The 19,762-nt window shown below is 44.3% G+C and overlaps 1 protein-coding gene across 1 annotated transcript in view; it reads right to left on the bottom strand.

The window, feature by feature from the left end:
• The window catches only part of LMO7 (LIM domain 7), a 112,015-nt gene extending 105,774 nt beyond the window's left edge, over positions 1-6,241 (bottom strand). The window contains exon 1 of the mRNA XM_056861866.1: positions 6,172-6,241. The gene's annotated coding sequence lies outside the window, so the exon portion shown is untranslated. The remainder of the gene's footprint in view (positions 1-6,171) is intronic.
• Between the last annotated feature and the right edge of the window lie 13,521 nt (positions 6,242-19,762).

Here is a 19,762-nt window from a genome sequence, read left to right as displayed (position 1 = left end):
AAATTCTTACATTCTATTGGTTTTTTTAATTAATTAACAGCTATTCAATCAAACAATATTTTCCATTTATCATAAAACTCAGAGGTTGATCTATTGCGCACTAAAGATGTTAGTTTAGCCATAGTTACATATTCTGCTACTTTATTTGTCAGGTTAAAATGTTCCAATTGAGGGCCATGAGCTCAACTCTGAGATTCAACTCAAAGCACCAAATTACAGATCAACTGTTCGTCATATAGGTTTCTTGAGGTTGTGAATTCCTCCTTCAGAAAGGAAACAGTTCCTGCTGCTTTAAGGGAAATTGCTGTAAGACCACATTTTAGAAAGAAGACCCCCTAAACAGCACCCAACAATACTTCTCACTGTCGGCCCATTGCTAACAACCCTTGTTTGGGTAAACTGCTTGAGCATCTGACGGGGGCAATCCAGCTGCAGAGAAACCTGGTGGTGTACTGGCAAGTCACATCTGACTTATGGCAAACCTGGTGGGGTTTTCAAGGAAAGAGACCTTTGGAGGTGGTTTACCATTGCCTGCCTCTGCATCACGACTCTGGACTTCCTTGGCGGTCTCCCATCCAAATACTAGCCAGAGCTGACCCTGCTTAGCTTCCAAGATCTGATGAAATCGGGCTAGCCTAGCCCCAGAGTCTTCTCTTTCTCTCTCCCTCCCTCCCCCCACTGGGAGAGAGAGGAGGGGCACTTCACTGCTCCTCCCAAACCTCTAACCAGCTTTTGATACCATCAAGCATGGTATGCTTTTGGTAGGGTTGCCAGCTCTGGGTTGGGAAACACTTGGGAGATTTTGGAGGCAGAGCCTGAGGAGCGCAGGGTTTAGAGAGGGGAAATACTTCAATGTCATAGTGTCCAATTGCCAAAGTGGTCATTTTCTCCAGGTGAACTGATCTCTATCGGCTGGAGATCAGTTGTAATAGCGGGAGATCTCCAGCCACCACCTGGAGGTTGGCAATTCTAGCTTTTGGCATCCCCCATAACCTGGATGCCATGGTTGGTTCATTTCAGTCTCAGGATGCTACTGGAGCAGAGTCTGGTCCTAGTTGTAGGGATGACATGCAGTGAGGCCTGATGAAGCGGGCAAACTGTCCACACATTAGAAGCATGTCGTACCACGCCGAGGTTGACACAGGTCACTTTTCTAGCTGGGGCGTGTGGGTGGAGTGGTGCTAGGAGGTGCTAAACGTCGGAAGGAAAAAGTAGTCCAAGCTGTGTTGAAAGAAGCAGTTGTGAGACGCCCTCCTAATTAGGGTGAGCTCTGCCTACACAATTACTGCCAGTCACCAAAGTTCAAATCCTGGGCGAAGCAGTGGCTACTTGGGATGGAAACAGGCCTGGTCGCCCTCATCTTTGCCAGGAGAATAATAGGGGAAATACATCCCTGTTCACTTTCCTGGCCCTCTCAGTGGCTCCAACCCCCATAAAATGGAGACGAGACAACTTAAACCATCTATAATCTGGCAACCAAGACTATAACTGAAGGTTTCTACTGTTTTAAAATAGCATAGCAACAGGTAAGAACATTCCTCCCCACAGTTTGCTCATAAACACTTAAAAATTATAAAGTGAACCATCTATAAAATTTAGCCACAGAACAAAACAAGTTAGAGCAACGTAGTTTTGCATTCTCAGAAAGTTTCCCATTTTTAAAGACTATCATCCAAGTCAGGACGCACGTAACTCACCAGTGGGCGCTCATTAGTATGTCCGGATGCTTCAGAAGGCTAGTCCCATCTGCCAAATGTCACAAATTCTCATATTCTTATTGCCAAATGCATGACAAGACAATTAGACCCAAGCATTTCTAAAGCACCTGTTAGGCATTTTTCAGCTCTAAGGAAGAACACCACCCACACTTTACAGTTATGAAAACTTTTGAAATTTCCTTCTCTCATAGCACAAACTAGAGGACTGCTTATTTGTTCAGAAGAATTTCAGCCTACCAGATCCAAAATTGTTCCAGTATTAAAACAATTCTGCACCGAATTGTAGCCCCAGAAACTGCAAGTATTGTAGGGGGGGGGAACCCTCCAACTGTAAGATGCTATTATAATTAATAAAAAAATAATTTATTTCATTTTATCCAGTTTTCCTCCAAGGAACTCAGAGTGGAATAAGTGCCTCCCCCTTTACTCTAACAACCCTATGAGTAAGGTTGCCAACCTCCAGGCACTAGCTGGAGATCTCCTGCGATTACAACTGATCTCCAGCCGATAAGAGATCAATTCCCCTGGAGAAAATGGCCGCTTTGGTAATTGGACTCTATGGCATTGAAGTCCTTCCCCTCCCCAAACCCCACCCTCCTCAGGCTCTGCCCCCAAAACCTCCCACCGGTGGTGAAGAGGGACCTGGCAACCCTACTTATGAGGTAGGTTTGGGCCAAGGTCACCAGTAAGGTTTTCGCGTTCCAATCCCCGGTCTCCCTAGTCAAACTAACCACTATACATACTATGGCCTCAACGACAAAGATGGTGGAAAACACTGATGTGGAGAGGTAAGTGCTTAGTGCAGGATTAGCTGCTCAAACTTAACACAGAGGATTTGCCATTTTTAAGCATTCTTAAGAATAAAGGGCCATTTCACTGCTGGGAACACTGAGGGCTCAAACAGGCTCACCTTGCCCAAGTAAGCAAGCATTAACAGGACTGTTGAGTTATTTATGAGGGTATGTTTAGTCCTGCCTCTCTGATAAGAAGCCTGATTATCTTTTTCCTCCTCTGCATGTTTATACAGACTTACCCAACCCCACATAACTTTGCATAAGATTACAGACAGACAAAAAGGGAACAGAGCCAGAGAACCCCGAGAGAAGGGAGAGATTCAATGGAGGAATCCTCACTCTTTCACAGATGACAATAGGGACTTCAGTACTAGAGGAAGAAAAGGACCCACTGGGGCAGGCAGAGAGGACGCAAAGGGATAGAGGATGAGGTGTCACTAGGCCTCATCTCTGGAATCTGAATCATAGAGTTGGAAGGGACCACCAGGGTCATTTAGTCCAACCACCTGAACAATGCAGGAAATTCACAACTACCTCCCCCCCCCACACACACACACACAGTGACCAGAAGATGGCCAAGATGCCCTCCCTCTCATGATCTGCCTAAGGTCATAGAATCAGCATTGCTGACTGATGGCCATCTAGCCTCTGCTTAAAAACCTCCAGGGAAGGAGTGCTTACCACCTCCCGAGGAAGCCTGTTCCACTGAGGAACTGCTTTAGCTGTTAGAAAATTCTTCCTAGTGTCTAGACGGAAACTCTTTTGATTTAATTTCAACCCGTTGGTTCTGGTCCGATCTTCTGAGGAAATGGAAATCATTATTATATCCCCTCTTGGTCTTCTCCTTTTCAGGCTAAACATACCCAGCTCCTTCAACCTTTCCTCATAGGACTTGGTCTCCAGACCCCTCACCATCTTCGTTGCCCTCCTCCGGATACGTTCCAGCTTGTCTATATCCTTCTTAAATTGCGGTGCCCAAAACTAAACACAATACTCTAGGTGAGATCTAACCAGAGAAGAGTAAAGCAATACCATTACTTTGCGTGATCTGGACACTATACATCTGAGACTTGACTTGCTCCCACACTGTTGTAGCGCATCTCCAAGTACAGTGCAACTAGTTGGCTGATATGAGGATGCTGGACTCCATGGACTGCTGATCTGATCCATTAGGTTTCTTCTTAAGTGCGTCTATGACAACCTCAAGCACTGGGGTTACCAACCTCCAGGTGGCACCTGGAGATCTCCCAGAATTATAACTGAACTCCAGATGACAGAGATTGGTTCCCCTGGAGAAAATGGCTGCTTCGGAGGGTGATCTCTAGGCCTTACACCCCACTGAACTTCCTCTGCTCCTCAAAACCCACCTCCCAAAGCATCCCCCCCAAAAACAAATCTCAAGGAATTTCCCAGGCCAGAGTTGGTATTCCTATTAGACACATACTTAAGAGGACTAGCAGGGCAATCACTAGGGTTGCCAACTGCCAGGTGGTGCCTGGAGATCTCCTGCTATTACAACTGATCTCCAGGCGACAGAGATCAATTCACCTGGAGAAAATGGCCACTTTGGAAGGTGGAAGCTATGTCATTATATCGCATGGATGTCCCACCCCTCCCCAAATCCCTCCCTCCTCAGGCTCCATCCCCAAAATCTCCAGGTATTTCCCAACCCAGAGCTGGCAACCCTAGCAATCACATATACACAAACACATATATATGCCCCTTCACTTTCTGGATGCCAAGCATTGCTCCCATCCCATTGCTCCCTGTAAAACCAGAGCACGCACCCTGTACTGTTCTACTACATGTCTGTGAACTATTTCCCCCTCTCCTTTCCTTTGCAATAGGTTTCCGCCTCCCCCATTCACTCCCTTTCCACCTTTATTATTCGTCTGAATTAAGGAGTGGGGTACCTCTTTGAGTACTTGCACAGCCCTGCATTTAGGAATGTCCTGGAAGGATCTTGTTGATCAACTAGAAATCTGCATATATTAGGCAGGGAGGGAGGGCTGTTGGCTCAACTTCAAAGTTCCAGTTTGAGGAGAGGAGGCTCCACTCCAGAATGTGCAGCTCACCTAGACCTTGCGCCAGGAAATCCTTGTGCCAGGGAATCACTGCTGAGGAGGCAGCGCCAACTCCCGAGCCTCACGCTGCCACGTTGCTCCCCCGAGCTGACGTAAGTTGCCCTGCATTGGCGTTAGTGCCCCACTTAGCCAATGCAAAGGGCACTTATGCTGGAGCAGGGGACACACCGGCTCCAAAAGCCATTCTCCCCCTTTCAGGATTGTTCTGCCCATGTGTCATTTTAATATTTTGGTTTTGCTTCGGTTCTAGATTTCTGGTTGGTTCTACAACCCCTAATCCTATTGCGTTGCTTAGTGAATGTCCCTCCCCAACGTTAAGATGGGCCTTTTCTAGGGCCCGATTTGATGCCCTTCCATCTGCTGTACTTCCAGGAAGGCTTCTTCATTGCCCAAGAGAGTCACGCAAATGCTCTTGTTCCATGGATACGGTGGAGAAGCTAGCACAAATTTTGCTCCATTGTGAACATTATGATGATGCCAGAAATTGTTTAATTACTCCCCTCCTATTTCGATTTGAACATTCCTACACCTCTGAGGCCTCCTTGGTAGAATATCTACTGGAAGATAGGGTGACCTATATTTCATATTCTGTAGCCCTGACCTGGATGGCCCAGGCTAGCCTTGTCAGATCTTAGAAGCTAAGCAGGGTCAGCCCTGGTTAGTATTTGGATGGGAGACCACCAAAGAATACCAGGGTTGCTGTGCAGAGGAAGGCATTGGCAAACCACCTCTGTAAGTCTCTTGCCATGAAAACCCCAAAAGGGGTCGCCATAAGTCGGCTGCGACTTGACGGCACTTTACACACATACACAGCAAAAATTTGCTCTTATGTTTACTGGAAACGGAAGGCATTTATGAAGAACAAAGACCTTATGGGCAAACCTTCAGATTAAGTAGTATGGACAAAATACTGTAAGTGGGAGCTGTATAATTTTATCATAGGATGTTTATTTTATATTTTATGCTGGCCTTGGGCTGTAATAAATAAATGAAATAAAAATACTGAATGCCCCATCTTGTTGATTGTATTGTCTCACTCTGTGTAATTCACGTTGAGTCCAAGTGAGAAAGGCAAACTATAAATAACATTAAAAAATAAAAAATAAGTGACACTATCAGCAAGAAGATATGAATAATAGTGTCATAGAACTGAAAAAAGTTCAATTTTACCCAACTTTATACCGTACTTGATAGGAAAAGAATGATCTGCAGTTGAATTCTATTTATTGTTCCCTTTCACATGTATTCTAATTATTGTTATATTATTTTGCCGGAAAGCCTATGTACTATGTAGGCTTGTTTGAATAAATGAATGAATGGGTTCTATTTATGGCATTTTGGTGAGCCACATTAAGGGTAGCAGAGCTGAGAGAAAAAAGCATAAATAAATTTTAAATGGCACCTAAAATTTATCTTAGCTAATTATGATGCTAGAGGCCATTTTAGAAGAGGAAATACTGATGCTGGGCCCAAGATAGAGGTAGTATTGAAAGATCTGCCTATTGAATTGATATTGAATTTCTGGACCAATCCTGCACCATAAATTTTCACCTGAAAGGAATTCAAATTACTTACTCGCAAAGTAGGACTCCGTTTTCCAAAGCAGCACGAAAATCCTTGTTTCCAAAACTTTTCCCGGTGGCTGCCTGCAAAAGAAACATACCATTTAGCTGCCTTTGGGGACAATAACACAGAGCTCAAGAGAGTCATAGGTTACATATTCCTACAACAGTCTGAGATAATTGGCTTCTATCCCTTATGGTCTCACGCAGACAAAGATAAAGGCAGTTTGTTTTAGCATACTTTTCAAGCTACTGCCTCCTAAATAAATTAATTTTCTTCTGTACTTTGTGTAAAAACTATTGGCCTTATCACCTCACCAAAGCTGGAAGCCTTCTTCCAATTTCAGTGGCTGTTCTTCCAGCTGAAGAGCTACTTGCCGGATAAGTGCTTTTTAGGCTGAAGGAACTTCCTCCATCCTCTGGTAGGATACCGCCCATTGTGTTAAACAAATTAAAAGGTTTGCTGCTTGAAAACCAGGAAATACAGCGGCACCATTTCACTCCCGAACACGGGACAGGAGTGGTTCATTTCCACACATGGAAGATGCATGTGGTACGGGAATATAATTGACTGATGCAACAGTGGCAGGTACATGTGATATGGAAATATAATCGACTACTTTCCCAGTGCCAGTACCATAGTGACTTTAAGCAAGAACAACATTCCACAGGAGTTTTTGTCTAGAAAATTTCATAAACCACTGAATCAGGAAAAGTGGAAGTTGTTGCAAAGAATGCACCACCTTGTCTGTGTTTGCAATATAGATGCTCTCTGGTATTCACCGAGTAAACAGCAGTCTGTGCTCAGTAGGAAAGCAGATTTGTGCCTCAGTACGTTTCCCTACCACAATATAAATTATACCTCAGTCCAAATTGCAAGAAAAGATTACACTAATCCAGTTGTTCACATCCTGGGGGCAGGTTTGCCAGAACTGGGTTGGGAAACACCTGGAGATTTTGGGGGTGGAGTCTGAGAAGGGTGGGGTTTCGGGAGGGGGGACCTCAGCAGGGTATAACGTCATAGGGTCCACCCTACAAAGCCGGCATGTTCTCCAGGGGAACTGATCTTGGTCGTCTGGAGATGAACTGTAATAGCTGGAGGTCTCCAGCCACCACCTGGAGGTTGGCAACTGTACCTGGTGGTCAGGACCCAAAAATGGGTTATGACTCTTTTGTAGGTGGTTGTGAGATCACAGGAGAAATAGGGAGGAGGAGTAGGGAAAGATGGGAGAAGAGGCTTAATAGCAAATTTAGATTTGCCTCTCCAAATTATGGGCAGAATGATCAAGAAACACACCCTGGTACTCAGTAATGCAATATATTTTATAAATTCGTAAACATTAACAATATACATTTGTTCAGGGTTAGCTGATGCAAGATTCCTGCATTTCATACTGGGAAAGGAGCGTGGAGCTACTTTACAAGCAGGTCCCAAAAGTAGAGATGCCAGCCTCCAGATGGGGCTAGGAGATCTCCAGACGACAGAATTCAATTCCCTGGAGAAAAATGGCTGCTTTGGAGGGTCGACTCTATGGCATTATATTCCAACTTAGGTTCCTCCCCTCCTGGAAGCCCATCCCCCTAAGGCTCCACCCCCCCTCCAATCTCCAGGAATTTCCCAACCCAGACTTGGCAACCCTTCCCCAAAGTGGGAGCATATATCCGCTGAAGAAAAAGGTGAAGGAAGGCAGATGCAAGAGAAAGGATTTGAACTTTGCAGAACGAAGTGGTAGGATACATGCTGGTAAGCGTTGGTCCCAAAAATACAGTAAATTTAGAAACAGGTCCCACTTCAAAGAGTCAAACCTACAAAATCATTTTATTAACTACATGTTCTGTGGCTTTTCAGTAACTTCTTGATCGATTCTCCTGAATTGAGTCACACTTTGTATTGATGTCATGTACTTATACTAACATTTCCATAGGTGTTAAGGACGCCTTCAACAATTCTGTGTGAGACCAGTTTTGTATTGAGCGTTATTGACAACTGGGAGTCAGTGATCATGTAGGAGGACACCGAAAGCAACTTCTGAAAGACCAAAGAAAGAAGTCTCAAACTAGCCACAAGAGAGATTGGTGGCGGTGGAAAGTCCTGTCAAATCGCAGGCAACTTACCCTTTGCTCTAACAACCCTATGAGTAGGGTTGCCAGCCTCCAGGTACTAGCTGGAGATCTCCTGCTTTTACAACTGATCTCCAGCCAATAGAGATCAGTTCCCCTGAAGAAAATGGCTGCTTTGGCAATTGGACTCAATGGCATTGAAGTCCCTCCCCTTCCCAAACCCCACCCTCCTCATGCTCCACCTCAAAAACCTCCTGCTGGCGGTGAAGAGGGACCTGGCAACCCTACGACTTATGGTGACCCTTGGTGTGGTTTTCAAGGCAAGAGGTGTTCAGAGGTGGCTTGCCATTGCCTTCCTCTCCATAGCAACCCTGGACTTCCTTGGTGGTTTTGCCTCCGGGTACTAACCAGAACCAACCCTACTTAGTTTCTGAGATTGGGCTGACCTGGGACACTGAGGTAAGCAGAATTGAAATAGCTGCAGCTTTAACGTTTCGGAGCACATGATCACAATTGGTAGAGACGCGAGAGGAGGTGGACTCATTAGCAACTGCATGGAAGGAAACATCACCCAACAGGCAATGCTCAGACTATTCTACATGTGCCAAGCCAATGCAAATTATGTTAGCTACATGGAAATCATCTCTGCGCTGTAAGGTAGTCTTTTATCCTGGGGAGTAGATACAACCTTTGTTCATTTGCATGTACTAATTAGCTTAAACATATGAAGTCAGCCATCTGCCAAGAGGCTATAGTCATGTCCACTGACGTACATTTCTTAAGGCCAAATATCTTTTATGAACTCTCATGTCTGATCGAACAGAGATGCTGCCAATGTACAAAACAAGAGCTTTTTTGCTACTAGGTGCGTGAATAGAGAACAACTCCATTGCAAACAATGTAAACAAGTACGGCAAGAGTAAAGCATATGAACTGGCACTATGTTGCATGAGTTTAAGCTACTTTATTCTCTTGTAGTCCGCTGTTGGATGCCAAGAAACTATGGCTCGCTCTGTTCAACGATGGGCACATCGAGTCATTATAGTGCAACTGTTAAGAATTATGATTCATACTCTTAACCACACAGATTTATAATCTCTTTCTAGAATTTCAGGCCAGAGGTGTGGGACATTTTTTGATTTTGGAATGTGCTTAACTGATGTGAATAAGACATCTTGCTTCCAAACCCAAAACATTCAAGTGTCAGAAGAATTAAGACTGACAACGTGTTTAGGATTATTTCAATTTATTACTTTTTGGGCCCATATGTATAACTTTGTGTAAGTAAGCAATAGCTTTACTTGCATTTAGCCATAGGCCATTACAAACATGTCCAGGATACCACAGATATGTAATGAAAGGAAATACGAGGTTAATAAAACGCTGGATTAGCAATAGATGTACACAATCAAACTATGCTAAATTGATGCATACAGAGAAATAATAATTAAAAGTTGCAGTGGTGTCCCAATCAGCCAATGGGACCTAGCAACCATTAAAGTCAACTTGAAGGATCAGCACTCTTAGCAACCATATTGGACCTTAGTTTCTTTGCTGCCAGAGCATACAGGGAAGTCCTATAAGAAACAAACCCATCAGTGTCTTTAAAAACAAACAAACTAATTTTTCAACACTAGGACTAGTGTTAAGGCCAGAAACCAACCCGGCAAGAAATTTAGCCCTGGGTCTCACGTATAGAGGGCATTCAAATAAGTAGTAGTATAAGTCCTCCAGAGCAGATGTTCCACAGATGTATAACTTTGTGTAAGAAACTACCTCCATTAACCCATCTGTGTTTCTATGCATCTTTGTATTATCTGGAAAACCATTAGCTAAAAAAAGAGAGAAAAAAATAAGTTTCCATCTCAGAACATTTCCCCCATTTATTTGTCCCACGAATCGGGCTGTGGCTCAGTATTAGAGCATCTGCTTGGTATGCAGGAGGTCCCAGGTTCAATCCCTGGCATCTCCAGTTAAAGGGACCAGGCAAGTAGGTGATGTGAAAGACCCCTGCCTGAGACCCTGGAGAGCCATGGAGAGGGGTCTTGGCTCAGTGGTAGAGCATCTGCTTGGCATGCAGGAGGGCCCAGGTTCAATCCCTGGCATCTCCAGTTGAAAGGACCTGGCAGTAGGTGATGCGAAAGACCTCTGCCGGAGACCCCAGAAAGCTGCTGTTGAGCAGACAATACTGATCTTGATGGACCAATGTGACGATTCAATAAAAGGAAGCTTCATGTTTCATGTGTCCTAGAGTGTCCTAACTTGCTTTCTAGCAAAGCAGTACTAATATTTAAATTACAAGGGCATTGTGGCCACTAATGAACTATGGTTTGCTTCTAATAATCCAAGTTCTCTGATAAGGACTTGCTCATTCTTACTGACAGGTGTTAAGTTGCACACCTCAAGGCAAAGTAATATGCTGATCACAGGGGAGTTTTCCATTTTCATGTGACATGCTGGCTTCTTTAAAAGCATTATCATGTGTGCTGGGCACGCTGACTCAGTAACTGGCCACCTCAGGAATGCTGTGATGATTTTACACAAGGTATTTTTAGCCCATAGCAAATCAGAACATTTGCTCTCGGGTTTTGATATCTTCCACCATAGAGTTCCAACTCCAGCCCATCCGAGAGAATGGAGATCGCCTAGCCATCTGTCTCTATGGTTTTCCTTCTAAAATACGGCCCTCTTACAACTTCCTCTAAAACTCTAACAACGACTTGAGAGATAAGAACCCTCCAGAAGGGAAAGTCTTAAAGGAGAATCTTTACAGTAAACAACTGGTACCAGCAACGATCAACACAGGAGGAAAGTACTCATGGCAGAAATCACTTCCCAACCATAATTGTGGTAAGCTTTAACTTTTAGATTTAATGTTCGCTCTACATTAATCTTTTCAAAAATTATACTGAAGCTTCTGGTCAAGAAAGAAACGTTTCCATATTGGAATGTTATATGGAGAGAAATGTTCCAAGTGGTAAGACGCCGAGTAGGAGTAAGCATGTTTTTGCATAACACTCTGGACTGCTACTTTCACAAGACCATTCTTTTGACCACCCCTGGATATTCTGCATAACTGCTTGCTGAAAAGAGTAGTGGTGGTTAGGGTTGCCAACTTCTCAACCAACGTTACCACTTCCGTGCCCTTAACAGCCCCTTGATACACAGACATTGGCAGGTCTTTAATATCTGTTTCTATTCCGTGAAAACCTTCACTTGACCAGTCTTTGCACAAGAAAACACAGTAACAAGACATGCAATTTTCTTTTGTTGGTGATCCCCGTTTTACATCTTGAGCCGACAAGGACCTAGGGGTTGCCAGCTGTAGGTTGGGAAATACCTGGAGATTTTGGGGGTGGAGCCTGGGGAGGGCAGGGTTTGGGGACGGGAGGAACTTCAGCAGGGTATAATGCCACAGAGTCCACCTTCCAAAGCAGCCACTCTCTCCAGTGGAACTGATCTTGGTTGTCTGGAGATCAATCGTAATAACGGGAGATCGCCAGGTGATACCTGGAGGTTGGCATCACTACCGGGACCTGTCTCATTTCGAACATGCTCCATGAGAAATGCATCCTTTCAGGCTTAAAGTTGTTTCATAACAAGTGAAAAAAAATATTTCAAGAAAGCTTTGCCGGCCTAACTGTAGCAGTCTAATTTTGTCCTGTTAGAGAAGACAACACTAATTACAGGTGTTCCGTATTAACAGGTTCTCCTAACTGTTTGGGGTGGCTTGTTCCCTAACTAGCACTTTACTGAACGCTAGCTTGTGGCATGAACCAGCACTGTCATTGAGGGCGTATAATGCCACAGCAACAGATTGCTATCACGCATTATCGAGTTACTGCTGGAAGAATAATACATAGCATTCCAAAAAAACAACTTCCGTCGAGCGATTCAGCATCTCAACACAAGTATTCCTGTACAGAAGAATGGAAGAAACCAGCTCAAGTCGCAACATGGTTTATCTGGGGGATGCTGCTAATGAAGAAGAATGGGAAGGCAGGACTCCAGGGCAAGCATCAAAATCAAGTGTGATGTGTTTACTCATAGGAGTTAAGTGTTATTTCTCTAGGTAATTAAACCCACACTTCGTGACCAGATACAATCCTAATGGCTTCGCTTTGTTAATTTTACAAAAGTCACTCATCACATTTACGCTCAAGACAATGAGCGACTGTTTTTAAACACATGCTCAAACTCATTCAGAGCCAGAAAGAAGAAGAAGAGTTGGTTTTTATATGCCAAACTTCTCTACCACTTAAAGGAGACTCAAACTGGCTTACAATCGCCTTCCCTTCCCCTCCCCACAACAGACACCCTGTGAGGTAGGTGGGGCTGAGAGAGCTCTTAATAGAACTGTAACTTGCCCAAGGTCACCCAGCTGGCTTTGTGTGTAGGAGTGGGGAAACAAATCCAGTTAACCAGATTAGCCTCCGCTGCTCATGTGGAGGAGTGGGGAATCAAACCCGGTTCTCCAGATCAGAGTCCACCGCTCCAAACTACTGCTCTTAACCACTACACCACGCTGACTGCTCTTAACCACTATACCATGCTGGAAACCAACACTAATGGTTTCTGGTGATGCAAAACATGCTGAAGAGCTGTGTGGATACCGGGGCAGGGGTCTGAGGACATAGGATGTGCCAGTTTGCAGAAACCAAGGTGGACTTGGGGCCTGGGTGGAAGACTACATGCACTTCCTTGAGCTTAGGGTTGCCAACCTCCAGGTAGTGGAAGGAAAATAACACCTATGCTATAACAAAATGGTAGTAGGAAATAATAGCACAAGGCTCCAAAAAGATTTCAAAAAGTATATTACACAATAACAAATAAGACTAATAAAGTGACAAATTGTGAAAAATCACCAAGTGTAACAGTGCGACAATAACAATGACTACAATACAAAAATACAGACAAGTTGTCTCACTATGTACAATGACAAATATTCGTGCGTTGTTTGCACATAACAGTACAGTTCAATAAGTGAAGAGTACCAGTTAACAATTTCTTTCTCTCTGCCGATAGGGCTATAGACAGAGTTAAGGTGGCTTCAAAAGAAGTCTTCACAGCCAGAAAGGAAAGTAGGAACACTTTCCGGATTGTTATGCGTGTTTTCGCCACTAGAGGCTTCATCAGCGTCTTCTTAGCACAATAGGCTCCTAAAAGCCCCGTAGGGCTTGCCGTTTTGGCTCTGCCTCTCAGGGCTGGTGGGACTCGCAGATCAAGGCATGTAATGGCGGAGGTTATAACATGTTATTTTCATGCCAACTGTTACTTTTGCCCAGCAAACTGTTACTTAGCAGGCATTCTAACTGCTTAAACTGGTTCAGGTCTCAGCACTGTCATGCTGGGTACAAAGCATTGCAGAGTCTATGCATTACATTGAGGTGCTGAAGAATTGGTGTCCCAAAGCAAAAGTCAAAGCAAAATGTTCTCCATGGAACAGTCTTATTTGTCATTGTTACTTATTTGTTACTTTTTGCAATCTTTTTGGAGCCTTGTGCTATTGTTTCCTACAATCCAGGTAGTGGCAGGAGATCTCTCGCTATTACAACCGATCTCTAGGCGACAGATCAGTTGACTTGGAGAAAGTGGCCACTTTGGAAGGTGGACTCTATGGCATTATACCCCACTGAAGTCCCTCTCCTCCCCAAACCCCACCCCCAAAATCTCCAGGTAATTCCCAACCTGGAGCTGGCACCCCTACTTGAGCTCCATGGTTGGGAGGGGGGGAGAGATCAATTTACTCAGTAGTGAAGGACGCATTAGATTATTCTGAGGTAGGGTTGCCAGGTCCCCCCTGGCCACCGGTGAGGGATGGGGGGGTACGGTTGCCAGATCCAGGATGGGAGGTGGAGATTTGGGGAAGGCAGGGACCTCAGTAGGGTACAATGCCATAGAGACCACTCTCCAGAGCATCCATTTTCTCCAGGGGAACTGATCTCTGTAGCCTGGAGATGAGTTGTAATTCGAGGGGACCCCCCCAGGCCCTCCTGGAGGCTGGCTCCCCTATTCTGAGGGGTGGGAAGGGGCATCAGGGCTGCCAGCTCTGGGTTGGGAAATTCTTTGAGATGTGGGGGCGGCACCTGGGGAGGGCAGGGAATGAGAAGGGGAGAACTTAAAGTACACCCTGAAAAGCAGCCATTTTCTCCAAGGGAACTGATCTAGATTGTCCTGAGATGAGCTGTAATTCCAGGAGATCTCCAGGCCCCATCAAGAGGCTGGCCACCGTAGAAGGGTCCCTTGTTGTCCCAGCTACATTTGGAGAAACTCCCAGTGAACCATCTGGAAAGAAGAGAAGGGGGAGCTGGTTGCAACAGACACCGCTCTTGCGGTCGCAGTTTTTACACTGCTGTCTTCACTCCTTCCCATCATGGTGTGAATGCCTAAAGAATGCATTACATAAGGAGGTATAGCTTTACCAGAAACTATGTAGTTTCACACAGTACATTTTATAGATGGATAGTTCTTATTTCTAGAGGAAGTAGCCAGAACAAACCTTTGCCAAGTTGTGCTCAACACCCATGAGTCACTCTCGTTGGAATTAATGGAAATACTCCTTAAAGCAATACCATTAACTGGAATCAAAACTCTGACAGCATGCTATACATACTTTCGAACTCAATGCTGGGTTGTGTTCCTCTTCCATTAAATGGTTTCTGTCTACTACTTCTATTACAATTCATACACTGCCTTTTGGTATACCACAGACCCACTGAAGCGGCTTACTCAGACACACATGAACAATTTTCAAGCCCCATGGAAACATGGTACTACAGATTGAGGGGGGCGATCCACGGAAACACAATTGTCAGTGGGTGAATATCACCACGGGAGATGGAAATGTTACCTCTAAAGGAGGGCCATGGCTCAGTGGTAGAGCCTCTGCTCTGCATGCAGAAAATCCCAGGTTCAATCCCTGGCATCTCAAGTTGAAAGGACGAATTAGTAGGTTATGTACAAGACCTCCACCTGAGACCCTGGAGAGCCACTGCAAGTCCGAATAGACAATCCCTGACCTTGATGGACCAATGGTCTGATTCAGTATACGCGGCTTCACGCGTATCTTCATCTAACTAATTAGCATCCAAGTCCAAGTTACTATGGGAAAGATTTACTGAATATTTTATAAAAAAAATACACAGTTCAGTGGTTTACTTTCCCCTCTACCTTTTCCCAAGGTATTGTGATGGGTATGTTAAGTGCTGTCAAGTTGCTTTTGACTTTTGGCAACCCTATGAATTAATGACCACCAAAATGTCCTATCGTTAACAGCCTTGCTCAGGCCTTGCAAACTGACGACCATGGCTTCCTCGACTGAGTAAATCCACCTCATGTTGGGTCTTCCTCTTTTCCTGATGCCTTCTACTTTTCCTAGCATGATTGTCTTTTCCAGTGTCTCTCATAATGTGACCAAAGTATGACAGCCTCAGTTTAGTCATTTCAGCTTCAAGGGAGAGTTCAGGCTTGATTTGATCTTCTTCTTTTGTGCTATCAAGTCACAGCCCCGTAGGGTTTCCAAGGCAAGAGACCTTCAGAGGTGTTTGTCATTGCTTGCCTTCATGTCATGCCCACTGAATTCCTTGAAAGTCTCCCATCCAAATACTTTCCAGGGTTGAAGCTAAGAGTGTGACTGGCCCAAGGTCACCTAGCAAGTTTCTATGGCAGAGTGGGGATTCAAACCTGGTTTTTCTGAGATCCTAGTCCAACATCATAACCACTACACTATGCGGGCTCTCTGATTTGATCAAGAACCCACTGATTTGTCTTTTGGCGGCCCACAGTATCTGTAAAACTCTCCTCCAACACCACATTTCAAAGGAATCTACTTTCTTCCTGTCAGCTTTCTTCATGTCCAACCTTCACACCCATACATAGTAATGGGGAATATTACGGTATGAGTTCTTGTAGGTTATCCGGGCTGTGTGACCGTGGTCTTGGTATTTTCTTTCCCGACGTTTCGCCAGCAGCTGTGGCAGGCATCTTCAGAGGCATCTTCAGAGGACACTTCAGTGAAGGACACTGTCCTTCAGTGTTACTCCTCTGAAGATGCCTGCCACAGCTGCTGGCGAAATGTCAGGAAAGAAAATACCAAGACCACGGTCACACAGCCCGGATAACCTACAAGAACCAATGAACTCTGACCATGAAAGCCTTCGACAATATTATGGCCTGAATTAACTTGATCTTGGTTGCCAGCAACGCATCCTTTCTTACTCGTAAGGATCTTTTCTAGCTCCTTAATGGCTGCCCTTCCCAGTCTCAATCTCCTTCTGATTTCTTGGCTGCAGTCTCTCTTTTGGTTGATGATGGAGCCAAGGAACAGAAAATCTTGAACACTTGCAATTACTTCACTGTCAACCTTGAAGTTGTGTAATTCCTCAGTAGTCATGACTTGTCTTCTTGATGTTCAGCTGTAATCCTGCTTTGGCACTCTCAGCTTTAACCTTTAGCACCAGTTGTTTCAGGGCCAAATTAGACCCAACAGAAACACTTTTCATTAAGCCCTTCTTTCTGATGTTAAAATCAGACACCTAGGAGGACATATGAACAAACACTGTTGCCGTAGCCATATCATGTTTAGGCTCAATATTTACTTGCAATACAGAAATATATATTTAAATCTGTGAAGGAGTCCTGAGAAGGATATAAGCATCAGTTGTGGGAGGCACGTAGAAAACAACAATTTGAATGAGCATTTTCTCCTAGAAGCTTTCAATCTTAGGGAAGCTATCATTCATTTACGTAACAGAGGTTGGGCTGGATACCGTGGATATTTTCCACTAGTAGAAGGGGAGGCAATTTTTGCCATTGTTGACCCCACCCCCCACCCCCAGCGCTGTTCCTGGTGGGGGGATCCCCCTGTCCTGGAGGGGCATTTAGGCTACAGTAGGCAGGAAAATCCTTTCAGCTAATAGAAATCCCTTTTGTCAGTGGAAATGACACACAGGATTCTAGCCACTATGCTATGCCTAGTTAAGACTGTTGGCAATTCTTGAAAGAGACCAAACAGCAATCTGTTTCTTCCTTTTCATCCCATTTTCCAGACAATTTTCTTCTACAGTAGCTGACATTTATTTAAAACCTATATTAGCTGATTCTCTACCTTATGGAGCTCAAAACCGCTTACAATGTAAAGAATACAAAAATCACAGCCGCTATGCTCCAAATATAATATCTTGAATATCTTAAACGATTGTATAATCAATTTAACCAAAATTAACGTGGTACCAACAGGCTCAAAGATTGTGTGTCTTATTATATTAATCTTATTATAACAAAACCATAACTATTCTGAACCATACAAGGTTAATACAATCCATAATACAACAAATGTACCATTCCCACAAATAAGTATAACACTGAATCAAGTTCAAATTTGAGAATCCAACTCTTACACTCCCATCAATAGAAGACCTATATAATGCCATACAGTCCTTAATTATGAAAAAAACATAGGCGAAAAACATAGGCGATACAGGTATCCGGTAACTGATTCCTGTTTCCACAACATCTTCTTCAGTTGCCTGTTTCATGACTAGTATTCATTTTGACTAGTAGCCATGGTTAGACCTATTCTCCACGAACATGTCCCCTTCCAAAAAAACCACATCACTTGTCTACACTCTGAAATAGCACAGACCATTCTATACCTTCTTCTTCAGCATGGTTAGGCCCAAGATTAGAACTGGTTTGCACATTACAAGCCAAGCATCAGCACTTGACAGGGAGGCGGGGGCCGCCCGCTGGAACACTTCCTCGGAATGCAGCAGACGCAGCAAGCACCATACAGAGCCATATAATTTGGAAGAGATTTTGGGAGCTAAATTACAGGTTGCCGCAATCTTCTGTCAAAAGCAGAGCTCCAATAGCCCTCCTGGGTTGTACTTTTAACAGTTTCCTTAGTTTTCTCTGTCATTGGACGCTATAAATGCAAGTTCACAAACAGTGAGGTTTGTGACTAAACGAACACATCCTTCCACTGGGACTGAATTTAGAGACACTGCTCATAAGAGACAAACTTTGGGGGAAGTATATACAAAAAAACAAATCTGAACGGAAAAGCCAGCATTTGGACAAGTTTTCTTTTTAAACCTTCCTCTGTTGATCCAAACATTTCTACAGTTTGGGGACAACTTTTGAACTTAATTGGGAGGGGTTTTTCCTCCCCTATAGCTAAGTTTTAGACAGCCATTTGCTTTTTTCCTGCCAACCCACTCACTAAATCTCTTTCTGGATCATCTGCACAGGATATGTGTGGCTGAGACACATAAGGATATAGTGCACAATTCCTAAATGTCAAAATGGATTTAAATAGCATTTGGAGAGGCAGCAGGGATTTTTCACACACGTTTGTTCATGAGCACACATATATATGCACACGTAGCCCTTTCTTATATGCCCAGGGTAGTGCCGATTGCCACTTTTGAGTCAGGAAGCAATTTCCCTTTAGGCCAGATTGGCCAGGGATCCTGGAGGGTTTTGTTTTTGGGCCATCTTCTGGACGTGGAGTATGGGTCACTGGGTTTGGAGTGGGGGAGGTAGTTGTGAATTTCTTGCATTGTGCAGGGGGTTGAACTAGATGACCCTGGTGGTCCCTTCCAACTCTATGATTCTATGCCAAAACAAACTCAGATATGGACCTATATGGCTTGCACTTGATATAGCTAAGAGCACCAGTTTTCCTTTTGAGGCACTGACTAGAAATAATGGATTGCTTCCATCCAGCTTTTACCCCTGGTGAAAAAGGGAGGAGTTGTTGTTAGCAACAACGCAAAAATGACTACCCAGAGGATCATGGGAGTCACATGGGCAAAAGCCGGGTAGATAACTGGGCAAAGACTGAGTGACAAAGTTGGTTGGGACCAACCCAATACACATTTGTGGCTTAGCATATAGCAAAGAAAGTGATGTAACAGTGAATCACAATGCTTGTCACGACAACCACAGGGAGAGGTGATGCAGTCAAATACCTGAAGGGCTGTAACACGGAAGAGGGCATGGACTTATTCCCTGCTCCTCCAGAGAGCAAAACTAGGGTAGATTTCAGCTGAACACTAGAAGAAACTTCCCAACAGTTAAGAGCAATTCAACAATGGAACTGATTTGCTGGGTGGAGCCTTACCCCTCACTGGAGATTTTGAAACAGAAATTGGATAGTCGCTTGTTTGGAATGCTCCAGCTTTGGATTTCCAGTGTATTAGTAAGGTCCCTTCCTACTGTGACTCTTCTCTGCATTCACACAGATTTTTGATCAGTGACACTTTTGCACATACACATACAGATGCAACCAAAAGTTTGATGTTTGTCCATAATAACATTGCTGCGCTATAGCTGCGTACAACTTTTTGCATGCAAACATGATGGGAGGAGGGAGTCAGAGGGTGGGATACCACCTCCAAAGTGCGGTTTTTTCCATGTGGGGTTCACAGTCACTGGATCAATCCCCCCCTCCTCTACTTCTTCTCTGGGGCCATTTTCTTCTTCCTCATTGAGTGATCCTAGCCAGTCATGGAACATATAATCAGCAAGGAATCATGATG

The sequence above is a fragment of the Euleptes europaea genome, chromosome 16 (assembly GCF_029931775.1).
Source record: "Euleptes europaea isolate rEulEur1 chromosome 16, rEulEur1.hap1, whole genome shotgun sequence".
Lineage (NCBI taxonomy): Eukaryota > Metazoa > Chordata > Lepidosauria > Squamata > Sphaerodactylidae > Euleptes > Euleptes europaea.
Note: the sequence above shows the minus strand (reverse complement) of the source record. Positions and strands in the feature narration are given on the sequence as shown.